Source organism: Arvicola amphibius, chromosome 5 (assembly GCF_903992535.2).
Source record: "Arvicola amphibius chromosome 5, mArvAmp1.2, whole genome shotgun sequence".
Classification (NCBI taxonomy): domain Eukaryota; kingdom Metazoa; phylum Chordata; class Mammalia; order Rodentia; family Cricetidae; genus Arvicola; species Arvicola amphibius.
The window spans coordinates 9,131,291-9,153,148 of record NC_052051.1 but is presented as its reverse complement, the minus strand read 5'-3'; positions in this window follow the sequence as shown (position 1 = coordinate 9,153,148).

The following is a 21,858-nucleotide window of genomic DNA, read 5'->3' as shown; positions in this document are numbered from 1 at the left end:
CCAGCCCCTATTTTTGAAAACCACCCATCCATCAATATCTAGAACACAATACTATGAGGATACAATGGGCAGCACAAGGTAAAAGAACAGGTGGGGTTGGGGACAGGGAGCCGACTCCATGTTGGGGAAGACCCTTACCCGTTCATCTTGAGCATGGCATTCTTTGCCCCAGTTGCTATAAGGATGCTATTGTTGAGCACTGTGCACTGGCCTTTCAGGAGGAGGAACAAATCCTCATCTCACACAGGATGGAGAGAGCCAAAGAGACAAGCACCTGGCCCAGGTCCCTCCACAACTGTGGTCGCCATGCAAGTCCCACTGAGACGGACTTTTGGCTCCTGCAAGTGTCACTGCTGTTGATGCTGCCTGTCTTGTGCTTGGTGAAGGCCTCAAAGCAGAGCGCTAACCCTTGGGCCACGTTTGCTTTGGACTCTTCCTGATGTCGCCGGGATGTGAGCTCCCGAATGGCATCACTCCGCTGCCTGGTTGGGAAGAACAGCTTCTCCCGAGCAGACAAATGAGTCTGTCTGAACCTGACTCCAGTTTGCTTCCCGGCTCCAGCCCCAGGAGAGCTCACCTAGTCCCCTCCCATCAATCTAGCTGAATTACAAGTTTAAACCAAACTGACATTCTAGAAGTAATAATTGGCTTAATATTCTCAAGGAGCAGAAGATGGTAATTTCCTTGGGGACCACAAAAGCATAACCCAGTTCTGAGGTTCCAGAGAAGGATGGCTGGGATGGGCTTGAAGTCTATGTGCAGAGTCGTTGCTGTCCCCATGGTCACCGCCCCCATGGAAGCATAACGTCCCACTGCTATTTTAGCTGACATTCCCCTTTGTAACTTTAAGCAGTGTTCTTTAAACATTTCTAAACTTTTGCAATTCCTCCCCGAAACCATGCTATGAATTTGCTTGTCACTGTAAGCCGTACACAAAGAGAGACACACACAGCAAGCACAAAGATATCAGGAAGTGGTTTTCCTAGCAACAGTAATCATCTGAAAGATCCCAGAACATCCTCTCTATTCATACAGCATTTCGTGTTTTGAATAGTGCTGACAGGTGAAGTGGATTCATGGTATTTAATACAAAAAAAATATTGCTGGGGATTGGTGCTGCACAAAAGCACAAATATCCATACTATTCACAGGCAGCTGAATTCACTGTTTTTATATCTATCTAGATTATTTAGCGAGGGACAATTGCGAAAGCAAATACTCACCTGCTCGCCGAATGACTAATCCGGGTGTATTATGGAAAGTCTGATTCCCCAGACTTCCTTTGGGCAACTGGGACACTGCTCTAAATCAAATCCGGCCTGCTCTGTGCGTGACAGCTTTGTTCAGGGTTTGAATGATAAAGAGACATCCTGCTTGCCAGGTCCCTGGGCAGATGTGGCCAGAGCTGCAGGCAAATTCATCCACCCCAAGGAGTGCTATCTGGTTATTGCCTTGAGTTCATCAGGAACTCTCTCCTATCGCTCTTCCTGCTTCCTGTGAGCGGTGGTCCCAGTGAATTTATCCCTGAGGGCTTAAATAAAGGAATAAAAATCAAAACAAAGGCAGAGGTGCCTGTGGGGATGTACTAGAGAGGCAGAGAGAAACAGAGGCAGAGGTAAAGAAACAGACAGACTGAAAGACAGAAAAGGGGAAAGGAGAGAAAGTCCAAGGCTCCATAGAAGAGTCCTGGGTCTAACCTGTGTGGAGTCTAATTCTATAAAGAATGAAAATCCAGGGCTGGCGGCAGGGCAGGGCTCAGCCTGGAAAGGCTCTTCTGCCAAGTCTAGTCCCTGGGATCCACGCAGTAGGAGGAAAGAACCGACTCCAGCAAGTTGTCCTTTGACCCCCATGTGCATCACTGTGGTACACAGATGCCCCCCCAAAGAAATAAACAATCGCAAAAATCTCTTGTTCCTATTTTTAAAAAAGAATTGAAGTACTTAAAAGCCATACAACCATCTCCTCCATGTGAATCCAGTAGGGCTTATCAATGCTGTTCTTTTTGTTGTTGTTGTTATCAAATTCACGTTCTATGAACCTCTACTTGAGCAAATCTGTGCTGCGCAGAAGCTGCCAAGGGGAGGGGGTTTTCAGTCTTCGCTTTGGAAGTGAGCTGAGGAGGGAGCACGAGAGAAAGTCCTGAGAAGTTTCTCATGTCTGCACGTACTGAGTCTTGATCTTCAAGGTTTTCATCTTCCTGGTCACAAGGAATGTGTACACTCCAGGGTCATCATATGCAGGTCTGGGTTTCAATTCTAGCTGTGTTATTGAAGACAATTTTTTTTTAAAACGTGCCTGTCACATTTGCTCTATAAGCCAGTTGCACAGACTGAGCATGGCAAATTCTTTAACACTTCAAAAACACTGGAGGGTACCTGTAAGTCATAGGAGGTACCCCTTAGAGACACACAAGTGAGGGCTGGGGAGATGACTCAGCAGGTAAGCCCTTGCAGCAAGCCCAGAGATCTGAATTTAGATCCACAGAACCCATATAAATGCTGGGTGCCCATGGCAGCTTACCTGTGGTCCCAGCCTCCGAGGGCAGACAGAGATCACCATAGCAAGGTAGTTATACAATTGAACTCTGTGTTTGACTTAAAAAAACCTCACCTCAAGAAGAATAGGTTGGACAGCGTGTATATACATGGAAAGAAGAAAACAAAAACAAGCCGTGTACATGAAAGCTGCAACAGTCCGCAGTTTACACGCCCGTGTGTTTGTTGCTCTTGGAGTGTAGTTGACACACACGGGCCACAGAAATTTCACTGTATTTGAGGCCACTTAAGGTGCATCTACGTGGATCTGGGGCAATGAGTTGGTCAGGAAATGGCTTGCTTTGCAAACACGAGGACCTGAAGTCCATCCCCGGGATCCAAGTAAACAAAAGCTGAGTGTGGAATTCACTCTTGTTATCCCAAGTCTAGAGAGGCAGATACGGGAAGATCACAAGCCTAGCAAACTTGGCCAGCTCTAGGCCATGAGAGACCCGAGATCACAAAAAGGTGGATGGTGTTAACGCAAATAGACAAGGAAGCTGTTGTCCCCATACATGCACACCCATGCATCACATCAGGAAGTTATCCTTACCACACATGCACACCCATGCATCACATCAGGAAGTTATCCTTACCACACATGCACATGCATGCATCACATCAGGAAGTTATCCTTACCACACATGCACATGCATGCATCACATCAGGAAGTTATCCTTACCACACATGCACATGCATGCATCACATCAGGATGTAATCTTCTCCATACCTCCACATCCACGCATCACATTAGGAAGCAATCATCTCTGTACATGAACATCCATGCATCACATCCAACACATGCGCACACACACCAACAAATAAACACAAGATAAGGATCGTGTACTCTAGCATCAAGAACTTCCAGATTTCCTCAAAGATATCTCCGAGGAGATGTATGTGGGATGGGAGACATGTCTTCAGGGCAATGTATAAAGACGCATTGGTGTGTTCATACGGTGGCTAAAGGCAGGGGTTGTAGTGATCACAATGGTGACATCTCTAGGACACAGACCTTAGCACCTGAAATAAGAGGAGGTGTCATGCCATTTATAGCACGTTTATTAAGGATACAATCCAAATGCATTTCGCAGAGCACATATAAAACACTCTTTGGTGGGTTTAAAATAATGTTCTCAGTTAGCAGATTGTGAGCTAAAAGAGTTAGGAACATGGAGAGAGCCTGGCCAACACCCCAGAAGTTCTTCCAGCACTGTTAGTACACATAAGGATTTGAAACCGTACAAGAAAATTCCCTTTTTAGAAAATATCATGAATTTTTCATCATTATACCTATTTATTTATTTGTATGTGTGTGCATATGCACACAATTGCACACACGCACACATGTGAGTGCCACACTCTTTGACCCAAGAGTGTCCAAAGATTGCCTTGCCTCCATCAAAAGTGGAGACTTCTGCTGCATTCCAGAAGCACTGGGTGATGGATGCGTGTTCTCCCACCTGGCTTTGCATGGCTTCTGGAGACTCAAAGTCAGGCCTTCTCTCTTGCACAGGAAGTGCTTTCTCTGGGGGGAATTGTAGGCCCAGCATGAGTTCTACAATTCTTTGCAACCAATTCACCTTCTAAATGCTAGGCATGCTCCCAGCCTCATGGCAGGTGATAGAGGGGAATGGTAGGATTTATGAGTTTGTCCATTCTTAGTCACTCTGTAAAATGCAACTTCACAAACCCCAGCATGCTGGAGTTGGCGAGAAGGGACAGTGTAGGTAAAGGGAACAGTCCGAGAAAAGCCACCAGAGAATAACCAGACATGGTACCTCGTGGACACGAAGACTGTGTGATTCCACAGTTTAAAAAAAAAAAAACATGTGAGTTTAAAACCATGTCCCATTTACTATACTAGTAAACACCAATGCACAGAGGGATGAAGAGATAAGTGGACATGACCTGGCCCCACCAAGTCTACCTATCAAAATGCACGAGTGAGGAAAGAGATAATGAATCAGCTCTCTGAGAAAGAACTTGTGAAAAGCCAGCATCTTTGGCTGACACAAAGTTCATCCATGGGAGGGACCAAGTGAAGGGGTCTACAGAAGGGGTCATGGAACACTCTCAGGAGAGAAAACAACCCCAGATTTAAAGTTCTGACACACGTGGTATAAGGCCACTTGCTCAAGCAGTCTTCCACACTGTTATTCGGTTGCTATTCTTGTGCATTTGCTCTGTCCTCAGTACTGGGGGAAGTGGCTGTTAAAATTAGTTATGGCTTCATCCTCTGGTAGCCTATAGTGGACTGGAGAGTTCTAGCACAAATCTGGACTCCTTGATCCAGGATACAGTGATGGGATTCGGCAGCCAGCAAGAAACCTGATGTGGGATTCACCTCTATATGTTATGAATATGTTTTATTATCATCAATTATTAAAGAAGCTGTTTAGGCCAATGGCTTAGTAGAATAAAACCAGGCAGGAAATCCAAACAGAGATATAGAGAGAAAATAGGCAGAGTCAAAGAGAGGCCATGTACCTGTTGAAGAAAAAAGACACTAGCCACCAGCCTGAACCTTCCTGGTAGGCCACAACCTCTGGGTGATTCACAGATTAATAGAAGTAGGTTAGTTTAAGATGTAAAAGTTAGCAAGAAATATGCATAAGCTATTGGTAAAACAGTGCTGTAATTAATGTAGTTTCTGTGTGATTATTCATGTCCAGGCATCCGGGAAACAAACAAGCAGTCTATGCCTAGGGGGCTGCTCATTTGTCCTGGCTGCCCAGAACTGAAATAATCACACAGAAGCCATATTATTTAAATCACTGCTTGGCCCATTAGCTCTAGCTTCTTACTGACTAACTCTTACATATTAATTTAACCCATCTCCATTAATCTGTGTATCACCATGTGGCTGTGGCTCGGGCGGGGCTACATGACTTCTCTCTGACTCTGCCTCCTTTCTCCCAGCATGCTATTTAGTTTTCCACGCCTACTTAAATTCTATCCTGTCAATAGGCCAAGTCAGTTTCTTTATTCATTAATGGTAATCACAGCATACAGAGGGAAATCCCACATCAAAATGGCACCAGAAAAACTGGGGCCAACACGCATGACCTGCTACCCATACCCACTTAGGATCTGGGTCCTTGTACACCCATTCAGGGTTAAGAGGAAAGTAGCTGAGAGCATTCCTGCAGCTCAGAACCCCAGCCTTGGAAAGCAGCTGGATGGGGTCTGCTTAGCAGCACAGGCAGAAAAGCTTGGAAGATTCCGGTCACCATACGTGGAAACATTGTAGCTTTTACTCAGACAAAAAGGGTTTATTTGTTGCATGGTGCTTCCCAGAGTTGAGGTGTGAGCATGGCTCCTACCTAGCATTCCCAGAGCTGCTGGTAAATGCACCTCTGCCATATTTAAAGGCCAAGAGAGTTGGAGCCAACATCCAGGGCTGCTGTGACCACACTGCTTATCATTTTAAAACGCTCCTTGTCAAAAAAGGATTTCAGATACCCAATAAAGACAGATTCAGACAGAAATAAACCTCTAAAAATAGGTCATAGTGTGTTTTAAGACAGTTATAAAAAATAGTTTTTAAAAATAAAATGAAGTCTTTAAAGAGACAGAGTATAAACAGTCATAGATTTAAGGAGTATAAAAAGCCATGTAAAGATTAAAAAATATACAGAAAGTCTGGATTATGTATATTATTGTGGTTTTTTTTTAATTTTTTGACTGTGAATGGGCTAAGTACAGACAGACATTCCATTGTACAGGCTGCTAAGCTAAACCAACATATACATTTTAAAGGTATTTTGACTTCAAAATTTGGGTTTAAGGATATGTTGCTTTGGAAAAGCAATTCTGCTTTTGTTTCCACAGAGGATAAAAAGCTGTGGATTCCTTATCATCTAATATGGTTTGATCAAACAAGACCCCCTGAAGCAATGGCCCAGATGGTCCAACATCCATGACAGCTTCAGGGCTGCTGGCTAAGACAGACCTACTATACAAAATACCCCATAAAAGATCCTATTAACAACACCCCCAATTACCCAAAAAGTAGTCTAGAAAACATCACCCCAGTTCCCTAAATGATTGTTTATAAATGTTTGTTTACATTTAGAGGGTTTACATTTAAATGCTATAGAGATGAAAACTTTGCACTGGTATGGATCTTGGTTTACTGATACATATTTAAGGTCAATTTTGTTATATGTATATTTCTGCTCTTGATTAAGGTATTGCATTTGTGAAGCTCATTTAAAAGTGTAATGTATAATTAAAAATACAGATTAATATAAATAGTTATCTATAATAGTCAAACTTGTAGTCACATTAGTTAGGTTTCTGAGATGTACAGAGATATATTTTAGATGGATAGGTATTCTTCAAATTTTTTAAAGACTTAAAAAATACAGCATTTAAAACATGTTAAGAACTCAGACTTTTCTCAACAGTCTGCTCCTGGCAGTATCAATTACTTCAAGAGGATGATGGGCATCAAAGAGGCTCCTAATGGAGTTTGTTAGCCATTTGGGCAAGAAACTGCTCTTGCCTGGACTTCTTCATGGTATACTGTATGAACTAGACGTGCAGGACCCACAAAAAGTGAGTGCCAAACTTGCCTAAAAGTTAAACAGTCTTTCAGGTCTCCTATTTCATAAAAAATCAAAACCAAAACCAAAAACAAAACACAAAAAAACTGCTAGACATTCTGCAGGACACAGAAGAAAGCATCTAATAAACTTTGCAATTACATGGCAAAACAGATCTCCAAATTTCCTGCTTCATGAAAAAGTCTGTCAGATATTATGGGCCTAAAGGCTGAAGATGGATGCTCCAACATTACAGAAGAACTTTGAGTGACTAACCAGGAAGCAATATGTCTTTGCCAATTCTATAACTTTAGAAGTTGCTTACAATGCACTTCTTATTTACTTAGGTAATATTATATCCTTCTAGGGTCTTTAAAGAGTTGAATATGGATAGTTATAGTTTTCCTTATTTATGATAATGGATAAATTAGATATAAAACTTTCCAGATACAATTAGGCTAAATATTGTAAGTGTAGTTTTTGCTTGATACCTGTTTTGTTATATGTAATTTTACTATGTTAAAGTTAAAACCTTCCTTTTTATTTAGACAGAAAAGGGGAGATGATGTGGGGTTCCCCTCTGTATGTTATGAATATGTTTTATTACCATTGGTTATTAAAGAAGCTCTTTGGTCAATGGCTTAGTAAAGCCAGGTAGAAAATCTGAACAGAGATATATAGAGGAAATAGGCAAAGTCAAAGAGAGGCCTTAAAGGAGACAGACACCGGAGAACCCTACCGGTAGACTACGAGCCTCATGGTGATACACAGATTAATAGAAATAGGTTAATTCAAGATGTAAGAGTTAGCTAGAAATATGCATAAGCTACTGACCAAACAGTTTTGTAATTAATATAGTTTCTGTGTTATTATATGGGTCTGGGCAGCCGGGAAATGAACAAGCAGTCTCCAACTACAAAAACCTATGAACTGAAGTAGAAACCAATGACCCTTCAGTCTGAGAAACTCTTAACTATGTTTAGCATTTTGGTCCAGCCGTGGATGCAGTGGGATTAGTCTCAGCAGTAAACACAGAAGAATTACCTGCATTGGCGGCTTTTTGTACTGGCTTAAAACCTGATGTTTTGTACACAACACTAAGACCCTTAAAGGCATCCTTAAGACAGGGGTGTGAAAAAATTGCTTAGTGGTAAAAAGTACTTGTTGCTCTTGTAGAGGATCCATGTTTGAGTCCCAGAACCCACATGGTGGCTCGGGACCATCTTTAACTCCAGTTTCACGGAATCAATGCCCTCTTCTGACCTCCATGGGCACCTGGCATACACATGGTGCACTTACATACAAGCACGCAAAACACTTATCACATAAAATAAAAAAAAATACATCTTTTTAAAAAAAAGGTGTGGAAAGAAGTCTTAAAACACCACGTATATTCACTACCATTCAAAAGCATAGTAGTTATTAGACAACCCAGCAGATCTTGTTACTTAATGTTATAAAGAAACCGTTTATTGCCAAGTTCTTTTGAAAATATTTTGATAACTGATTATATTTAAATCTGAATTCTCTGTAATCCTGTGTATTTTATACCCTGTGTGAATGTTATTTTGGATGTCCTTGATTGCCACAGGGCCCAATAGAATGAAACTGTTAATTGTTGCTGCCTGGCTTAAATAAGTGAAATGGAATTGGGATCAGATGACAGTTAAAGCCAAGGTAGGGAGGCAAGCAGCTCAGAGAAAGTCTGGTAGGGCAAGGCAGGGAAGCGCCCCCTTCTTCAGGATATGTTATTACTATTGTGTTAGTAGTGCACTTAGGGAGAGCACCTTGCTCCTCATAAGCCATGGTCTTTGATAAACTGCCAAAGGGACACTTGTTTGCAGTGTGGGAGCTGAAGCGAAGGACCCGAGTAGCACCGTGATCGATCTCACTCAGAAACAAGCTCCCAAAGCACTGCAAAGCAGTCTTGTCTGGAGGTTTAGAAAGGGACGAGTGGTCAACGCTGTCATGCAGTTGGTGGAGAGTTTACCTAGCAGGTAGCGGGGCCTGGGTTCCACCTTCAGCGTGGTGACTGACACCTGTGATCCCAATGCTTGGGAGGTGGAGGCAGAAGGACCAGAAGTTTAAGGTTATCCTTGGCTATGTAGGGAGTTCAAGGGGCCAACCTGGGTTACACGAGAACCTGCCCTAAACTATACATCCATAAATAAATCTAAATAGGAGAGTCTTAACCAACATGGGCTTTGTGAAGGAGGACAAAGGTCCGTGCTTCCTCTCCACAGACAGACAAGCCTGAAGTGCGCAAGGTGAGACAACAGCCCCTGACTCCTGCAGTCGCCTCAGAGCAGACTTCTTCCCTGAAAGCAACCCAGGGACTTCCTGTCCAACTGGGCTTCCTGTCCACTGGGACTTCCTGTCCAACTGGGCTTCCTGTCCACTGGGACTTCCTGTCCACTGGGACTTCCTGTCCAACTGGGCTTCCTGTCCACTGGGACTTCCTGTTCACTGGGACTTCCTGTACAATTGGGCTTCCTGTCCACTGGGACTTCCTGTCCAACTGGGCTTCCTGTCCACTGGGACTTCCTGCCCCTCAGAACGTCCCACAGATTGAAAGCCCCTCTGCACCATCCGTGAGAATTTCCCACACTGTGGAGTCCTGTAAATGCATCACCAGCTGCCTCGGAGGAACACCTGTGTGGTATGGAACACAATCACTGGGCACTGTAGCCTGTCAGGTTGCCTTATATAATGGATCACCTTTAATGACATCTGAGAGAGGGCAAGATGCAGGCTACAAACCAAACTATCCAGGTGGGAACATCCGCTAGGTGGGGCCTGCGCTGTCACTTTTCAAATTCATTCTTTTCTTTGCAATCTCAAAGAGCCCCGCATCCCACGCTCTTGTCTCCTCTCCAAGCCCATCTGCTTCTTCATCCCGTCCTGTCCCTCCAAGGCAGCGGTTGCTGCTTCAGTCAGGAAAACTTTTCCCATAGACGTGTGGCGTGCGTCTCTTTGGCATCCCAATGCTTTCACATTATTTCCTTTTCCTTGGGATGTGGATGGAGGAGACTCAAGACAGCAGATGCACTGCGGGATCATTGGGGGATTCTTGGTGCAAGGGGCAGACTATCAGACTCGCGGTAACCGGAAAAAATAGCTTATTTTTTTTTTTAAAAAATCATCTTTCTTAATAAGAACTCTGGAGACGCCCGCTTGCCGGGTTGGTTCGAGAAGGGGATCAGCAAACTCTGGCTCATGGATCAAATCTACCCCCCCCCCCCCCCAGCTAGTTTTTCTTCTGCCTGAAAATTAAGTAAGTTTGCTAAGGAAACAGCTGCAGAGGGGGCCCACAGAGCTTAAATATTTAACTGTCTCGCCCTTTACAAGACAAGCTCTGTGACCCCTGGTTCAGGATTCGATCGTTTTCGCCAGTCTCCAGCTTCTTGCCCTCTGCAGCTATGGGCGCTCTTTCCTGCTGGACCACAGCCCAGCTCCACGCAGCAGCATACCTGACTGAAGAGAAGAAAGATCTCTCTCCTCTCTCTCTCTCTCTCTCTCTCTCTCTCTCTCTCTCTCTCTCTCTCTCTCTCTCTCCCTCTCTCTCTCTCTGTGTGTGTGTCTCTCTCTGTCTCTCTCTCTGTCTCTCTCTCTGTCTCTCTCTCTCTCTGTCTCTCTCTCTCTCTCTCTCTCTCTCTCTCTCTCTCTCATCTTTCCAGGAAGGCTGCAGCAGGCTCTTTGATTCCCACAGGCTGGGACTCAATCAAATGAAATACGGGCAGCAAGGGTAACCGGGGGAAGGCTGACTAGGGTCTTCCTGCTCCCCGCGGGAGGAAACTTGTGCTGTGGGCTTGAACTAGACACTGAGCTTCCTTCTGCTGATGCGTCCTTACCAAACCAGTGCGGTCCTCAGGGCTGTTCATCACAGCACTCTAAGGTCTAAGGCTTGAGACCCAACCCAAACCACACACACTCTCTCCAGTGAGAGTAGGCAGTGCTGACGGTACTAGGGCCGGCTCTGTGAAAGGCAGCTGGGAAGGAGACCTGTGAGGTCAAATACCTGGTGTTTAAATCTAAGCTTTTAGAACTGCTTTGTATTATTATCTCTGACAGCTACTGGAGAACATATGGAAAAATTATATATATATATATATATATATATATATATATATATATATAATGTATATATACATGTATATATACATATATATATGAAGTTTTAATAATAACAGAAAGGTATTAAACTGCCAAAGTGGGTAGGAAGAATGTTCAAGGCCTTCACACTCTTATTTCTAAACACACACACAGGAGCCACCTACTGACTACACCTACACATCTGTGTGTAAAGTCCTACGTGCTGCATGTTTACGTACACACACCCACAACATGTGTGGAGCCCCGTTAAGGGTGGCTGGGACTCTGTGAGGATGAGCTAAGTGAGTCAGGGACTCCGGATCTCTTTCTGTGAAAGGTTTGCTCATCTTCAGCGGTGCTGGATAAGTCGGCGACTCAGTCTCACCCCGGAGAGTACGGGAAATCCCTTCATTGGAACATCCCCCAATCATGATCGGCAGAACTTTTGTAAACATCAAAATTCTTATAGTGGTGACTTTGAGTAGGAGACTTGGGAGAAAAATACCTTTACCCTTGACTTTCTTCTCAGAGTGCAAGGGGGTAATTGGAAATGGACAGGTTCATGTTGGATCAGAAACTCTTGTGTTGAGTGGCGGGGGGGCTCTAATATTTAATAATGGCTTTAGCTGTCTGAAAAAGTCACCAATGTCCCTCTTGCTGCTTGGAGCAGCACAGGTGTGCCTTGCTCTCTGGAGCTGCAGTGGTTTGGGGTTTGCAGGAAGGAGGAAAGTGGGTTCTGGTGGCTTTTGCTGGTTGTTTTATCACCAGCGACCCCCTCCCCCCACCACCTTCTCTACGAAGCATATCCAGCGTGAGTCCCTGAGAATCTCCCGTTAGCCTTGGTGCTCTGGTGTTTTTTGGACTTTTCTCCATCACGTGAGCTGTAGGTTTCCCTATGGAGGAAGAGGTGTGTGGTGGTCCCTAATAGGACACGTCAGTGTAAAAGCTCCCTTCTACAGAGGGGGGACCCGGGTCTATCCATTTCACGTGGCGTGCCCTCCTTGACTTGTTAGGATTAGTGCCCAAACCTGAGTGCTCTACACTGGGTATCTTTTGACGCCAGTGCATTTCCACCATGGGAGGCGACTGGAAAAGGAGTTCCTGGCGATGTAGGTGATGCTACCAAGAGGAGCCATGAAGTTTAGCAGAGATGAAGGATGTTGAGAGTCAGTAAAAAAATAGTGAGATGACAGATACATCTGTAGAAGTTCAGAAATGATCTTTCCCTGGCATGGGCCCTGACAGTCAGTATGTCTGCAAACAGTTGGCTTCTTTCATTTGCCAGTGGGAAAATGAAGATAATTGAATCAGGAATGAGCTCCACCCAGTTCAATTTCATATTGGAAATACTTGGTGTCCTATAAGCACCTGTGTGCTGAGCCCTGCCAACTCTTGTTTAATAATTAAAGCCGGGACCCATTTATCCCCTCGCCGGGACAGGCTGGCATGAGGGTGTTTATTGATTTGGCATGACATCGCGAAGAGCACACTACTTCTGTTTGCCCTGCCATGCCTGTCAAAGAACCACTGCTGTTGTCACCTGAGTGAGGCTGTTGGGAAATGGCAGGGAGGGTGACTTTGGCAGTCAGCTTCCCCTAGGAAGGAAGGCAGAGGCCCCAGAGAGCATGGCGAACACCAGGAGGAGACTAGGGCCGATGTGATGCCTTGGTGGGTGTTTGCGCTGCTCCTGGAGACATCTTTGGAAGCTCTGTTTGCTTTGCTGCTGGATCTTCAGAGTGACCCGTGAATAATGGATGAGCCAATTGCCTTGTCTTAGGTGTGGGATGCCGTGTTGTCTTGTAAAACAAGAACTATGGCGGATGCCTCTTATTTCCCATCAGCACCCTGTTTTCTCCACACTCTTGCTGAAGGCATAACAGTGTATTTTCCTCTGTTCTTGTCCAATGAGAAGATTACAAAATGTCACCTTAATAACTAAGATTTCTGGGTTAAGCGTGAGAGCTGCCTAGCTATAAGTGCTAGTGGACAGTTACGTAAATAATTCAGCGAGATCTTACGGCTTCATAAAATGGACGGCAGCATCTCTGGAGTCTCCGGCTGCTTCTTTGGGTCATCGGGAATGTATAAATAAGGACCATATTGGATTTCAAGTGATAAAAATCTGCTAGACGCCGCTGAAGCAAAACAGAGGGGATTTATGTTTGAAATATTTGGGGCTTCACTGACTGCACAACAGAAAGCAAGCGTATCTTCGGGAAGGGCTGGGGCCCAGGACTGAACCGCCTGTGAGATGGTGCTGGGAGTCTACTCTCTGTCCCTCTCGGAGTCTCGGCAATAAAGCACCGTGAACGCAACGGGTTTTATACGACCCTTTGTTTCTGTTGCTCCGAATCATTAATTCCCACCAGTTAAAGAAAGGATTGGTTCTTTTGGTGCAATAATTCCCAACCGAATCCCAAAGTTTGGAATTTTAATAACCACTGGCATAGATAGATAATGCTTGTGTTTCCAATTTAATGCAGATCTGGCATTCACCTTTTAGGGATTCACCCCCCCCCCAAAAAAAAAACCCTTCTCTGAGAAGAATTTTAGTAGAAAAGGTAGTTACCAGCTAGCATGGGTGTGGGAGGTTGTGGGTGGGCACACTCTATTGCTAAGGAGCCAGACAGGAAACTTGAATGTGCTCAGGCCTTGTCAGCCACACAGTCTCCGTCACATGCAATCAACTCTGGCTTTGAACAAATGTACCCACAGATGATACACAAATGGATTGGTTCTGGTCTATTCCAATAAACTTTCTGAGCTGAATTTGGAATTTCATCTAACGTTCACATGTCAATAAATATGCTTTTGAAATTTCCCCCAACTACTTAAAAATATTAAAGAAAAACGTTCATGGTCTGTCCAAGCCAGATGATGGGCTGGAATCAGTCCACGGGGTCAGAGGTCGATGATCCCTCCTCTAACAGCGTATTTCTGGTGACAGTGATGTGCCCGATAATCACCCAAAGCAGCATGCTATCTCAGAAGCAGTCATCAAGCATGGGGTAGCAGTTCTGTGATGTGTGAGCTACAAATGTAATGCCCTGGGCCTTCTTTCCCAGGGCATTCTTCTTTCCTGTAAAGGCTGAAGATTTTAAGTGTACATGGATGTTGACATGTTATATATAGACATGTGTGTGGGTATTGTTAGTTCCCTCCAGGGAAGCAGCCTGCCTTGACCACTGAGCCAGTTATGTGATCACCTGTAGACAGGTGCCTTTCCACCTTCAGCTTGGCGATATGTGCACCCCTTAACAGTGTTCCCCAGGTACAGCTCTTGCCTCCTTTGCTTCTCTTGCTTTTCTTGTCTCTTGCCTGTTCTCCCTCTGTCTTCCTGCCTCTCTCATGTCCCCACTCTGAGTTGGCCCTTTGCTTTTTCACTCCCCTGCAAAATAAACCTTCGCACTATATTACACGTGGTGTACCTTGGCAGGGCCCGACGAAAGGTATCCACTTGCCCCCTCTGCCTTTTTAAAATCTTTTCAGGTGTCCTCAGAAGCCAGAAGAGGAGTTCCAGGCAGTTATGAGGCACCTGGTGTGAGTGCTGGGAATGCAACTGTAGCTCTTTGAGAGCGTCAAGCGCTCTTAACCACTGAGCCATCTCTCTGGACCCTTGGTACAGAACAGTCTAGGTGATGGCTCCTTACCATGTTTGTGAGTTTCCCCATCCTTATCCATCATCCAAATCCTTTCCAATTACCAACAGGGATTCACTTATTGTTTCAAGATATTAACAGAAAGTCTACTCCAAAAACGTGTCCTTGCTTTCTTGAGTGTTAAGGAAAAACAACTCTAGCCATCTCACCTGGTCTTCATTGCTAGTTTGGCATCCATGGTCTGGTCTTTTTTCTTCCAATAGTACCCTGCTCTATAGAGGTTTGGGGGTACACTTCCAGACCTTGCAGCACTGTTTAAAGGGTAGCCATGGTTTCTAGATGAACATCATTTAAAATGGGTTTGAGGCCTCTTTGGGGCCCACTTTGGAAATTTAGACTCCCAACCCTGGGTTGATAAAATTATAATTGCCGTGTTGCCATGCCTAGGCCTTTTCTCAAATACATGTGCCTTCAGTGTGATGTGTTCCTCTTAAAATTCATATTTAAGGACAATAATTTGCATGGCATGTGTTAACATTATATTGTTGGCTTTTATGATTAAAATATAAAATAAAAAAAGATCAGAAAAAATTGTGAAGAACAAGGATGCTATAAATTATAAACAGCACAGGGTCTGCTGAGCCCAGTGGCATCTGGATGTGAACCCAGCATTCATGAACTCAGGCAGGAGGATCACAAGCTTCAGGCCAGCCTGGGCTCCTCAGCAAGACAGGTCTCCAAAAGCTTTAAAAGGAGCAATTATGTGCTGGGAAGTGGTGATGCATATGTAATTCCAGCAGAGGCAGGAGGATCTCTGTGAGTTCAAGGCAAGGCTGGTCTACCAAGCAAGTTTGGGGGCAGCCAGGGCTACACAGAGAAACCCTGTCTTGAAAAAAAATGAGGTGGGGGATGGGGGGAATAACAACAACAGCACAGGAGTCAGAAATAAACTTCCTGTCAACTGTATTAATTGATAATTTTCAGCTGTTGAAATACTGGTGTTTTCAACTGAATCAATACAATTTGGAATAAAATACATGTAATTTAATAGCATCTGATCAATTCTTTCCATTTACTGTAGATTGTAGATTTCCTTGTTCAGTTTCCCAATTTATAAACCATGTAAGAAAGTTGCTGATGGTACCAAATTTTGGGAATCAGAGAGAGAGAGAGAGAGAGAGAGAGAGAGAGAGAGAGAGAGAGAGAGAGAGAGAGAGAGAGAGGGAGGGAGGGAGTATTGACTATTTCTGTGTCTAGATGTCCAGAGAAGGGACTTTGGCCTGCTCCTATTCACCCAGTGTATTTGATGTAGGGGTGGGGCGTTAAAAGCCTATGAGGATTTCAAAGCTGATGCTTATGGGTCTGACTGGGCAGAGATCAGAAGACTGACCAACGGAAGGGGGCAGAGATGTTCTAGTAGCTGTCATTCATAGACGCTGTTCTCAGAGCTAGGAGTCTATTGCTGTATGAATCTCTCTATATGAACCCCAAACAATGGTGCAATAGTCAAAATATTTAACGCTGCACATGTCAGTCAGAACCTGTTTTCAGAAGACAGTGAAGGGCCCTTTAATAAACATGAATGTCAAATGCTACTCTGTCCAGAATGAGCTGTTTTATGAAAATGGGCAAGGACTAAGGGTTTTAACATGAAGAAGTAAGACTCAGATAAATAAGTAGGTTTAACTCAGGTTTATTCTTCTGGTCTTTTGGTATCTGTTGACTGTGGGGGGTCATAGAGCGTCTGTGCCCACCAGAGGAATTTCGCCAGTTATTTCAAAGGAGAAAGCATGACCAAAGCCAAGGTTAGAACATTATCCTAAGTACTGGCTTTCAGAGGAACTTGCCAGTGATTTCTTGACACTCCGCTCCAGGATCCTACATCCAGCACGAGTTTAAACCCTCAGTCCGGGGAAGGCATATCTTGAGCCATTTTTTTTTTCAGGCCAAAGAAATGTCAGCAACGACTCTTCCCATCTCTTATGGTCCCAGGGAGGCGTGTCGCCCACACTGCTACCCAGCTGGGGTCTTGTCAGTTAGCAACACCTGACATTGCTGAGGGAGATGAGCAACTAGAGATGTACTTTTGAAAGTACAGCCGTTCCTTGATTAATTTCTCCATGCCTCCTGATCCACCTAGATGTGAAAAGTTGTGTTTCAAGGTACCCAGCCAAGACAGAGCCACACCAGCTGCCATGCCGTCTCTGAAACCGTGAGCCCTAGGTTAGGTGTTCTGTCATAGCTAAATAAAAGGAATGAATTCACCACCCATCTGCCTCCTTCTTCCCTCCCAGCCATGAGTGACACTGCCCGAGCCGTCTTACTGCTGCCAACAGAGCAGGGAGACCTGTCTACCACTTGTCTGGCACATGAGATGGGGTAAATGAAATCTGGAGTCGTTCCTGTGCCTCAGCTCCAAGTTTCTGAAGTATCAAGCATCTTCAAGGAGCCAGTCAGCGGCTCTTGATTGACAAGAGACAGGAAGGGTCTCTGCTGTGGGAAGGAGTGATGCTCAAACCCACTCCACCGTCCTGGGTGAATAACACCTTTTGCCAAAAGGAAGAACGAGACGATGAGACAGAAGCTTCATGGACAAAGGGAAAAGCTGGACATTACTGGACTCACTAATTTAACACACCTGGGGTCACACCAAAGCCTGTTGAGGTTGTTTACTTTCATGGCTTGCTACATAAATAATGAATGTTTGTTAAATCAGGCTTCCTAAGAAGAACCGGCAAAGTTGAGATGGGAGAAAGGAAGCTGGGGGAATGAGGAGGGTCTTTGGGGCTGTGGTTCCATGCAACAGCGGCTTTTGAATATCTGAAGGGGATTACAGGACAGGGGCAGGGGCGGTGGTGAGAGCTTCCAAATGAACTCACTTTCTCTGCAGCTTCCTATCGCCTGATGACATCCTAAATGTTTTGGGAGATGATAGATCTTTCTGTAAACAGTATCCCAAACCAATGACTCTGACAAACACCTGGGGATTTTGTAAAAGTAGACTCATACCTGGGTGTATGTCAGTGTCTGGGATGAAGGTCCCAATGTCTGTATCTTATTCCGTGACATGGGTTGGCCATCTCTGATATCATCATTTAGCGTCTGCTTCTTCTCCAGGTTCACTTCCTACCATGGTCCTCTTTATTCAGATGCTTTGCCCAACTGGTTTTTTTTTTCTGTTTTTTTTTTTTTTTCCTGCTAGGAACATGCCAAGTTCATTTTAGCTCCACAGCTCCGTCCTTCCCGGTTCCTATCCTTCTTTCTTATAGTAGGAGGGCGAATAAGAGACAGCTAGCAGATCAACACATCAGTTCAAGATTACACTGATGACCTCTGAGAGTGCTTTTGACCCACAAGTTCTACAAATCTGTATTGGAGCAGAGCCTCTTACAAGGCTCCAAGGAAGCAGGTGTATGGTGGAAACCTCAGGTGGGGATAAAGCAGAATGTGGGCAGAGATCCGATGGGGGCAACACCCTGGGACGCTCTCAATTCATATTCCTCTAGTGTCTTCCTTTATTTCTCGAAAATGTATTCTTTGAAATAAAAATATTTATTTTCATCTTTATTTGTGTGTGTGTGTGCATGTGTATGCACATTATTCTGTATGTGTGCAGGTACCCGAGTGAGCCAAAAGAGGGTGTCATTCCAAAGGATTATGTGCAAACTCACATGGGTACTGGGAACTGAACACAGGTCCTGAGTAAGAAGAGCAAGTACTTTTACCATTGGGCCACCTCTCCAGCATCCTGAGTCAATTTTTAAGGATACTTCAATTTTTTTTTTTACTTTTATGTATTGATTATTTTATTCTATCAACCCATCCATCTAAGGAAGAATGAAAAGTTGCAAGGTGAATTCCAGCCTATTTGGGATCCTTGTAATGTCTTCATGAAGCCTGTTACAGTGAGACATTGTGTTAAGAGGGAAGAGCTTCCCCACTGAAAGCTCCTGCTGCCTGCACCAAGGGACTCGCAGTTTCCAGAGTGAGCAGTCAGCTTTGATTTGTGTATCAATACTGCTGTGTCAGTAGCCAGAGGGGATGGCAACAGGGCGTTCCATGTGCTTTCATTGGTGCTTTTTCAGAAGGGTTATTTCAAATTAACTTCAGTCTCTTGGAAGGCACTGCACACTAGAATGCTATTTCCCATTTGTAAACAAAATAGTGGATAATTACAGGAGAAATGAAGACAGGTTGGTTCTGAGGAAATGTCACATCTGTAGATCTTAATTTTCTCCCGGCTGATGCCTGGCTCTTCCTTTCCTGTTTGCATGGCCCCTGGAGTAGCATCTGGAATAGAACCTGGCTATAGAGCCCCTTGGTGGCTTCACAGTCACTGGTAGAACAAGAAGGGCTTTGACCATCTCTGCCACCTTAAGAAGACACTAGCAAAATGGAGAAGCTGAGGGACACTGGTAGGATGGGACTTTTTAAAAAATGGTATGGTACAAAAAATAGTTTGTGTGTGATGACAAGATTAATAGTTAATGGTATGGCATAAATTCTAGGAAATATAAAAAAATCAAAGGACTGAAAATGAACATTAAAGGCTGGTGAGATGTGCAAGCTTGAGGTCTGAGCTCTGCTGCCAAACACTCAGGTAAAAAGTTGGGCATGATGAGGCATGCCCCTAATTCCGGCAGCACCAGGAAGAGGAGGAAATGGAGGGAAAAGGCTGGAAGAGGAAGAGGAAAAGAGGAGGAGAAGATCGCTCCCTAGCTGTCCAGCCAGCTTAACCAAATCAGCAAGTTCCAGGTTCAACGATGGAGTCTGTCTTAGAACTAAGATAAGGAGGGCCCTGGGAAGATGACTCTGTGATTAGGAGCACTGGCTGCTCTTCTGGAGGGGCTGGATTTGGTTGCCAGCACCCATAGGATGGCTCCCAACCATCTGTAACTCCAGGCCCAGACTACCCAAAGCTGTATTGTCTTCTGTGAGCACCAGGCATACACAAGGTGCACATCCATATACAATGGCCAACCTTCACACACATAAAATAAATAAAACTTTATTAAAGTGATGTGCATTCGTGTGTACGCCCCATCCCTGCAAACATGACTTAAAATTTACAGAGCACAGTTGTCTTTTCTCATCCAAGACAATCACTATCTACCACTGAAGGTGCGCATGCTTACTCCAAGTGTGTATTTTACAGACATGACATCAGCTCACTAATGACACAGAACACAGAAGGACAGGATGCTCCCCTGAAGGACTGAGACGTAAGTATTTGGGGCTTTGCTGAAGGACAAAGACATGCCATAGACAATTAGAAATGAATGACCACAGTCATGTACCAAGAACAACATTTCCAAAAAAGAGGTAATAGGTAGGAACTGCGAGCCATATTCTCTGACTCAGAAGATAAGATATTTACTTGCATGTGGCTGCTGTTTTTCGACATCATTATTGAAGAAATTATACGATTGCATTGCATTGAAGGATCTTCATTTTGAAGCTTGCTCATTATTGTTGCATACCCAAGTGGTAATCGGGTTGCATTATTCCAAAGAACACAATGTTGAACATCCTTGGAGCTAAATCTTTCATGATTATTTCCTTCCTATAAATTAATTAAAACACCATTGATTCCCAACGAGGACTCATACAAATCCTTCATTGATCTCTTTGTCTACCGGTAAGTAGTTTCCCGGTCTAAATTATTTCAGTCTAATTTTGCAAAGAGTTCTTTCCTTTTCCTAAAAGCTTTAATACGGTCCCTGTAATGAAAGGAGAGAAGACAGAAAATGAGAGGAAGATGCTACAGGGAACGGTGGTGAAAAGGGTTAGGAAGAGTCTGCAGAGCAGGGGAAAGCTGGGAAGGGACACCAAAGGCCGAAATCACTGCTTCTGACCCCAGTTTAGAGGGAGATTTGTGGAAATAAATGAACAAGGTCTGTCTGGGTTTCTGAACAGACCCCACATCCTTCTCCCAAGTGGCTGCACAGGCTTCCTGCTTGGACACAACCCCTGCCATCTTGAATCCCGCAGCTGTGACTCTCCCTCCCCAGCTCACTAGCTAGCTCTTGAAGAAAAGGAATCTGGGAGGGGTCCAAAGATTCTCACCTGAGATTCAGCCACTCCCCCCAAAGCTTCGCCCAGCTGCAGGTAGTTCTGTTGCAGAGCGGTGGTTAGGTTGTGCCGGCATACAGACGCCGACTAGCTTGTTTGCACTTTTCCTGAGTCATCCTCCGAACTAGGGTGGGACTTACTGGTGACGCCCCTGTGTTTGAGACCTGTAAGTACCTCCCTCACACTCCTGTAAAACCCCACGGAACCCACCCACACACCAAGCAGGACTAGAATGAAATGGTGTGTTTGCTCGGTCCACCATTCTTTATCTGCAGTGGGTAGACATTTCTTTTATCTCCCCGAGAATTCGCACACATTCCCGTTCATGACAGCGAAGTCCAATGATCCTCCACTCACATCCTCGCCCACGCTTTCCCTGGTATCTCTTTGGTGCCGGCCGCTTTTCTAGGTATTGGCGACATGACGCTGGTTTTAGTTTGCATTTCCCGGATGACTTAGAACACAAAACTGGTTTTCCTCCAGCCTTTTGCGTTTTTTTCCTTCTGAGAAATGTCTGTTCCGATGGTTCTACCTATCTTTTAAGTGTGCCATTCGTTCTCTCGCTATCAGGTTGAGTCCTTCAGATATTTAGTTTATTGGCTCAGTATACAATTACGTCATCTGTGTATTCACACAATGAAGCCCTCTCATCCTTGATTACACACGTCCGTCTATTTGTTTACATCTTTCTCTCCTCTCTCTCTCTCTCTCTCTCTCTCTCTCTCTCTCTCTCTCTCTCTCTCTCTCTCTTGTATTTTACAGTGTGCAGTATATAGCTCCTGTGTGTATGGCACTAAATTTATTCTTACGGATTCCGTGGGATTTTTATGCTATTGTAAATCACACTTTTAAATAGCATTCCCCAGGTGTTTGTTGAGAGCATGCAGAAACGCAATTGATTTTTGTATATTAACCTTATTGTCTGCGACTTTAATAAATTCCTTTGCAAGTTCTAGCAACTGTTTTCATAGCTGTCTTCAGCCTTGTTTATGTTCATAATCGCACTGTCTA